The following is a 7,509-nucleotide window of genomic DNA, read 5'->3' on the forward strand; positions in this document are numbered from 1 at the left end:
CAAAGGCAAGTTACAGACCGCCGAAATGCGGCGGTCTGCTGCCGCCGCAGGTTGCTACATCCGGGAACCACAGCAGCCAAACGGCGCGGTTCCCAGATGCAGCAAAGAAGGAGCGCGAAAATTGCGCTCCTTCTTGCTCCCCGGAAAAGATGCCACAAGGCGCTAGTCGCGCACTCGCGGCATCATTTCCGGGGCGCGACATGCGGACACAGAGCATCCGTTACGTCAAGATGGCGGCGGCCATGTGGAACGGCTGCCACCATTTGTTACGGACTCAGTCTCTGCTAGGGTTAGGGGCGTCTGGAAAAGATGCCCCTTTCTAATCCTAGCACAGACTGAGTCCGTCCTAGGGTGCCTGTTTATAACGGGCCAAAGTTTAAAACAGATATGGCTAAAAATCTATAACATTCTCAAACGTTAAAAATATAATTAAACTATCAATACAATTTTTTTAAAAAACCAACAAATATAAAAAACACAGCTCATGAAAGGACTCTTTCCTCCTCGGCAATCAGTCCCAAATGCCTGTGAAAAGAAAAAGGACATTACATATCTACAAAAGGATAGCAAGGAAGGTACCAGTCTAACTCAAGGATGAAGTTCGAGAGCCTGGGAGCAGCCACTAAAAAGGTCCTGTGTCCCCAGCAGATGTACATCTGAGGATTATGGGATAGAGATAAGGCCTCCCCAGAAGACATGGGCAGGCTCACATAGGGGGAGACAGTACTTCCTTTATCTTGAACCTGAGCCATATAGGGCTCTCTAGGACATAACCAGCATTTTGAATTGTGCCTGGAAACAACTGGCAGTCAGACAAGATTCACCTAAGACATTTTGCTGCCTAAAGCAAAGGACAAAATGGTGCCTGTCATTCAAAGTTTAACAGTGGGGAACAGGAAAGAGGTGGGGAGTCTGTCTGTCCATTAACATCTTGTCACAACATCCTACTGCATCTACCACTAGCCACTGCCCTATATTTAGAGAATCATAGAATCTCAGAATTGGAAGAGACCACAAAGGCCATCCAGTCCAACTGTCTGCCACACAGGAATACAGAATCAAAGCACTCTCAACAGGTGGCCATCCACTCTCTGTTTGAAAACCTCCAAAGAAGGAGACTCCACCACAGTCTGAGGCAGCATATTCCATTGTCAAAAAGCTCTAGCCATCAAAAAGTTCTTGCTAATGTTTAGATGAAATTCCTTTTACTATAGCTTGCCTCACAGTGCCTAATGATAGAGATAGCTCTGGTGGTTTCTCAGTAAAGATATGAAAAAGGCAAACACACTAGTCTAGAATTCAAAGACAGCCATGTTAATCTGGAAAATCAGTATGCAACGGGATCTAGCAATATCTTTGAGACTGACTGAAAGAGAAAACTTGGTAGCATGAGCCTACTTCCTCAGATGAATTCTACCAACTTCTGTCTTTCAGTTAGTCTCAAAGGTGCTGCAAGATCCTTTTACACACTGGTCTGGGATGAGTTTTCACATGCCAAAATACCTTGGTTGTAATATTTCCAAGTGATGCAGGGTTAGTCTGTAATCAGATTTCTGTATTCTGTCATATGGAGGGGGGATACCCCGGTACAAGACTAAACATAGCTTCTTTTTTATTCCTATGGTGATAATAACAGAAATAATAACAAGATCACCAACACAATTTTATTTATTTATTACATCACCTTTCTCTTAAAGCAGCACATAACGTGAATTCAAACAAGGTTCATGAACAGTGTAGGTCATTGTATGATATTAAAGTGCTGAGCAGAAGGGCCAGGACAGCACAGGCTGAGCTCATACTATTCAGGCCCTGTGCTCACCTAGGTCAATCCTCAGGTCAATGCAGAGATAACTGGGTGTTTACATGCCTGTCCCACCACTGACCCAGGACTCACTCATAGTGCACACTCCTTACCTTGCTACACCACCACTGGTAATGAGAAGCCCTCCGTCACTGTATCTGATGTGGAAATGTTACTGGCTGCATACATGTGGCCAGGTGCCCCATTTCTACATCAGATGCAAAAGTTTGGCAAGGTAATAAGTGTGGGCGGGGAAGAGCTTATAAACAGTCAGGGTTCATTGTAGAGTTTCCAGGAATCTCTGTGGCAAACCAATTGTCAAATTGACCCAGGGTAAAGGCTGTTTACTCTGGGATTAGGGCTGAATCCACTGGATTCATGTCCCATCTGATAGAATCAGGCCTGGTCTTGACGCCAGGGTTTTGGCCTGCATCATCTGAACTAACACTGGCCTTTTAGCACATGTGGACAACCTCTAAAATGAACAAAAAGGGGTGGCATCCAATGAAATCCACTAGTAAAAGGGGAGAAAAACTTAAGATGCTGATGACCATTTATGCCAAAAGGATAATGTGGGGAAACAGCCACAGGAACAACAAAACAGGTGCTCCCTTGATGAACAACTTGGAACATCAATCTGCAATAGACCTTACATTTGGGGCAAGAAGGAAAGTGAACTCTGATGATGATAGACTTCTGCTGAAAAATCAGTTGGACTGAATTTTAAAATTAAAAATTTGGATCCCTTTAGGGTCAAATAGGGAAGCTATCACCCACTCATCAAATCTTTCAGAACTTTCCTCTCCCCTTTAGCCCAGATACATACTCATTAATGTTATTTATTATTTCTACTGTCTGCTCATAAGAGATATATTAAATAAATTTCAGTCTTTATTCACATGCTTTCATTCTGCAGTTTGTATTTAAAGTGGGTATATACAGTCTATAGCCAATGTGAAAATGTAACAATGATCTCATGCAACATGATGCCAATTATTTATGTCTTTTCTTTTTATGGTTTTTATATAGCCCCAAAAAAGGCCTTATGAATAATCCACAAGCCAAAATGCATTTGATATGTTAGCTAATAAAATACCATCTTTCCAGCATCTTGAGACATATCTCCTTTTTTTCCCTTGTGCATTGTAAAGAATTTTCAAAAATTTCATCCACTTGTCACATAGAGGGTCTTTCTTTCTTTCTTTCTTTCTTTCTTTCTTTCTTTCTTTCTTTCTTGCTCCTTGTTTGTTTGTTTGTTTTTAACCATAGTCAATCTATTGTTTTAGGACAAAATAAGTCCCATGTCATTTTCTGCAAACCAAGATGCAGTCAAGCAGAAGTGACATCCTCAGGTTGTCAGTAGACTGGTTTCATTTGAGGAAAACTGAAGCTTCTTCCATTGGGAAATATTCATTGTGATCAGGAAATGTCCTACAATATATGTACGCGTGCACGCACATACACAAAAAAACAATGTTGTACTATATTTGATCTGATTTCATTTTACTTTTATTCCACCTTCTACTTTCTTGCTATGGATGTTTGTACTTGGAGTGTTTTAGTTCCTGCACAGAGGGAGAAGGAGTGGAGATTAGAAGAAGGAATGTCAACAATCTAAGATATGAAGATGACATCATATTACTGGCAGAAATAACAAAGAGTTGAAACAATTAGTAAGGAAAATCAAAGAATAAAGTGATAAGGCAGGCTTACTATTGAACATCAAGAAAACAAAAACAATGATCATTTATAATTTACATAAATTCAATATACATTATGAAGAAATTGAAATAGTTAAAGATTTTCCATACCTCTGATCAATCATTGGTCAGAATGTAGATTGCAGACAAGAAATCAGAAGAAAACTAGGAGAGATGAGGGCCTAAAACTAGAAAAGAAGTAGTAAGAACAAGTAAAGATAGTTTTTTGTGGGTTTTTCAGGCTGTGTGGCCATGTTCTAGAAGAGTTTCTTCCTGACGTTTCGCCAGCATCTGTGGCTGGCATCTTCAGAGAATGCTTGCCTGGAAAGGACTTGGGTATATATATTGTGTGACCTGGAAAGGCAGGAGTGATTTGCATGTGTATTGTTCTGTTGCTAATGGCAGGCCTCAGGGTGGGAGGGTCTGCAAAAGGGGAGGATTAGTGTCTGCTTGATTAGTGCTCATTGTCTGCTGGGAGATTTCTCATTTGCATTTGTTGAGTCTTCATCTTGCTATTTTTCAGGACTGGTAGCCAAACCTTGTTTATTTTAAGGTTTTCCTCTTTCCGGTTGAAATCATCCAGATGTTTGTGGATTTCAATGGCTTCCCTGTACATCCTGACATGGTAGTTGTTGGCATGGTCCAGAATTTCAGTGTTTTCAAACAGCATTTTATGTCCAGGATGGTTTATAACATGTTCTGCTACTGCTGATTTTTCTGGCTGACCCAGTCTGCAGTGTCTCTCGTGTTCCTTGATTCTTTTTTGCACACTGCGTTTGGTGGTCCCTATGTAGACTTGTCAGCAGCTGCATGGTCTGCGGTAAACTCTTGCGTCTGTGAGAGGGTCTCTCTGGTCCTTGGTTGAGCAAAGCATTTGCTGGATTTTCTTCGTCAATTTGTAAGCCATTTGAAGGTTGTGTTTCCTCACCAGTTTCCCAAGATAATCAAACTGAGGATGTCATACTTTGGCCACATCATGAAAGGCATGGCTCATTAGAAAAGACAATAATGATAGGAAAGGTAGAGGGTAGTAAAAAGAGAATATGACCACAAGTCAGATGGGTGGGCTCTATCAGGGAGGTCACAGGCCTGAGTCTGCATGACCTAATCAGAACAGTAGAGGAAACTTATCTCACTCACAGGGTCACCATGAGTCAGGGTCTACTCAAGGGCAGTTAACAACAACTACAGTCTGGATATCTCTGGATGTATTTTTTCTTGATCAAAGAGGTTTACTTCTTTTAGACATATATAGACTATGGAATATCCTTAAAGACATGGGAGTGCCAACACATCTGATAGTCCTGATGAGAAATCTGTACTTAGGACAAGAGGCCACTGTCAGAATAGAACATGGAGAAACAGAATGGTCCCCAGTTGACAAAGGGGTCAGAGAAGGGTGCATCTTATTCACCCTACCTGTTTAACTTATATAAAGAACATATTGTAAGGAAAGCAGGCTTGGACACAGAAGAAGAAGGAGTGAAAATAGAAGAAAGGAATAACAACAATCTAAGATACAAAAATGACACTATAATACTAGCAGAAAACCTCCCAAACCTGGAACAACTACTAAGGAACATCAAGGAAGAATGTGCAAAAGCAGGACGACTGTTAAACATAAAGAAAACAAAAATAATGACAAAGTAGAATCAAGACAATGAAGAAACAGAAGTAGCTGAAATAAAACGTTAATAGAAATGGACACTGCAGCCAGGAAATCAAAAGAAGATTAAGAATGGGGAGAATGGCTATGAAAAAACTAGAAAAGATTTTGAAATGCAAAGATATACAACTGAACACAAAAATCAGAATCATACAAGCCATTGTTTTGCATATTACCATGTATGGATATGAGAGATGGACAGTTAAGAAACAAGATAGGAGGAAAATCAATTCATTTGAATTGTGGTGCTGGAGAAGAGTGCTGAGGACGCCCTGGACAGCCAAAAAGACAAATAAATGGGTCCTAGAGCAGATCAAGCCAGAAATCTCTTTGGAAGCTAAAATGACAAAGCTTATGCTGTCATTCTTCAGACACATCGGCGCTTTACAGACTGCCCAAAAGGGCGGTCTGAAAAGCGCCTTCATTTGCAGCGTAGAGGAGCCCCAGCAGCCAAACCGCACGACTCCTCCACGCCATAAAAAAGAAGCTGCAAAATGCAGCTTCTTCTTGTGGCGCGCTAATGATGCCGCAAGGTGCCAATGGTGCACTCACGATGTCATTAGCGCCGCGTGACGTGCGGACGCTAAGCGTCTGTTAAAATATATTTCTAAATTGTATTGAAAATGTTCAGATGTGTCAATGGTTAACTAAGGTTTAAAATGGTTCCTGTTGCAGGCCAGAAAGCCTAGGCCTGGAAGAACAAGTCTTCAAGGACATTGCCTGAGACATAATATAAACAAAATGTATTATTGTTATGCTTTTGTGTAGTGTGGTGACTTCATGAGAAAGAGGTGTGTCCACTGGGTGGGATGTGCCTGACCAGGGTCTGCTCTGTGATCTACTTTGGTCTGATCCTGATAAAGATGTGCAGGGCTGGGGCGAGAATGACCGTGGTGTCTCCTTCACATTTGGCTCGGAAGTTGTCGCCAAATTTCTCCACAGACATGATCTGGATCTGATCTGCCAAGCACATCAGGTGGTAGAAGATGGCTATGAGTTCTTTGCCAAGAGACAACTGGTGACGCTCTTTTCTGCCCCAAACTACTGTGGCGAGTTTGACAATGCCAGTGCAATGATGAGTGTGGATGAGACTCTTATGTGTTCCTTCCAGATTTTGAAACCAGCTGACAAGAACAAGGGCAAATATGGCCAATTCAGTGGCCTGAACCCTGGAGGGCGCCCAGTCACTCCACCACGCAACTCGGCAAATGCCAAGAAGTAACCAGGATCCTGAGGAGGAGAACCCAGTACTTCACAACACACTCAAACACAGCCAACTTTACACACACCCATCACCACAAGTCAGTTTGAGGTTGTGTCAAAGAGGGACACTGAGGTGCAAACTAGTTCAGAAAGTGAAGATGAGAGAGGTAGAACAAAGGTGTTGATTCCTAGGAGGACTCAGAGAGTGAGAAAGCCTCCTGAGAGATTTGTTGTTCAGACTGTAACTGCTTGTAGTGCAGTGGCTGATGAGCCTGAGAGTTTTGAAGAGTTGCAAAGTTTTCCTATAGATGTATAGTAGCTTGCTGTGCATTGTGTCAATAGCAACAAAGTTAATAAACCCTCATTTGAGTGAAAATCTGTGTGGAAGTTACTTTGATATTGAGTAGCTGAGAAGACTGCATCTGTTCCAGTTGGTACCAGTCCAGAACCACCGGTAACAAGAGACATCAACCATTCCAAAGATCTTTTTCTCTAACAGCGTCTGCTACGTCAAGATGGTGGCAACCATGTAGAACGGGTGCCGCTATTTTGTATGTGCCAAGTGCGCACTAGGGTTAGGGGCGTCCGGAAAGGATGCACCTTTCTAACCCTAGTATGTGCTCACCACATACTAGGGTGCCCATGCGGAACGGGCCATCATAAGAAGGCATGACTCATTGGAAAAAACAATTATGCTAGGAAAAGTGGAATGAATTAAAATGAGAGAAAGATCACATGCTAGATGGATACACTCTTTTAGGGATGTAATGGGTATGGGTTTGCAGGAACGAAGCAGAGCAGTGGAGGACAGGGGGCTTGGAGATGTCTCATCCACAGGGTCACCATAGGTCAGGATTGACTCGACAGCAGTTAACAGCGACAAATAGGACTGCACTGTTACTCTGTCCAAGCATGCTTAGGACATACAGCAAATATATAATTATATATATGAGCCAGTGTGGCATAGTGGTTTGAGCAGTGGACTACAACTCTGGAGTCCAGGGTTTGGATCCCCACTCAGCCATGGAAACCCACTGGGTGGCCTTAGGAAAGTCACTCTCTTTCAGCCTCAAAGGAGACCAAAAACAAACTCTTTGGAAAAAATCTTCCCAAGAAAATCCCATGATAGGTTCGCT

The 7,509-nt window shown here is 42.2% G+C and overlaps 1 pseudogene; it reads left to right on the forward strand.

Moving 5' to 3' along the window:
* The first annotated feature begins 484 nt into the window (after window positions 1-484).
* On the forward strand, window positions 485-6,392 carry LOC149318143 (serine/threonine-protein phosphatase PP1-alpha catalytic subunit pseudogene; annotated as a pseudogene).
* The last annotated feature ends 1,117 nt before the right edge of the window (window positions 6,393-7,509 follow it).

The sequence above is a fragment of the Sceloporus occidentalis genome, unplaced genomic scaffold (genome assembly GCF_023333645.1).
Source record: "Sceloporus occidentalis isolate IW3139 unplaced genomic scaffold, rSceOcc1.0.p SCAF_2, whole genome shotgun sequence".
Classification (NCBI taxonomy): Eukaryota; Metazoa; Chordata; class Lepidosauria; order Squamata; family Phrynosomatidae; genus Sceloporus; species Sceloporus occidentalis.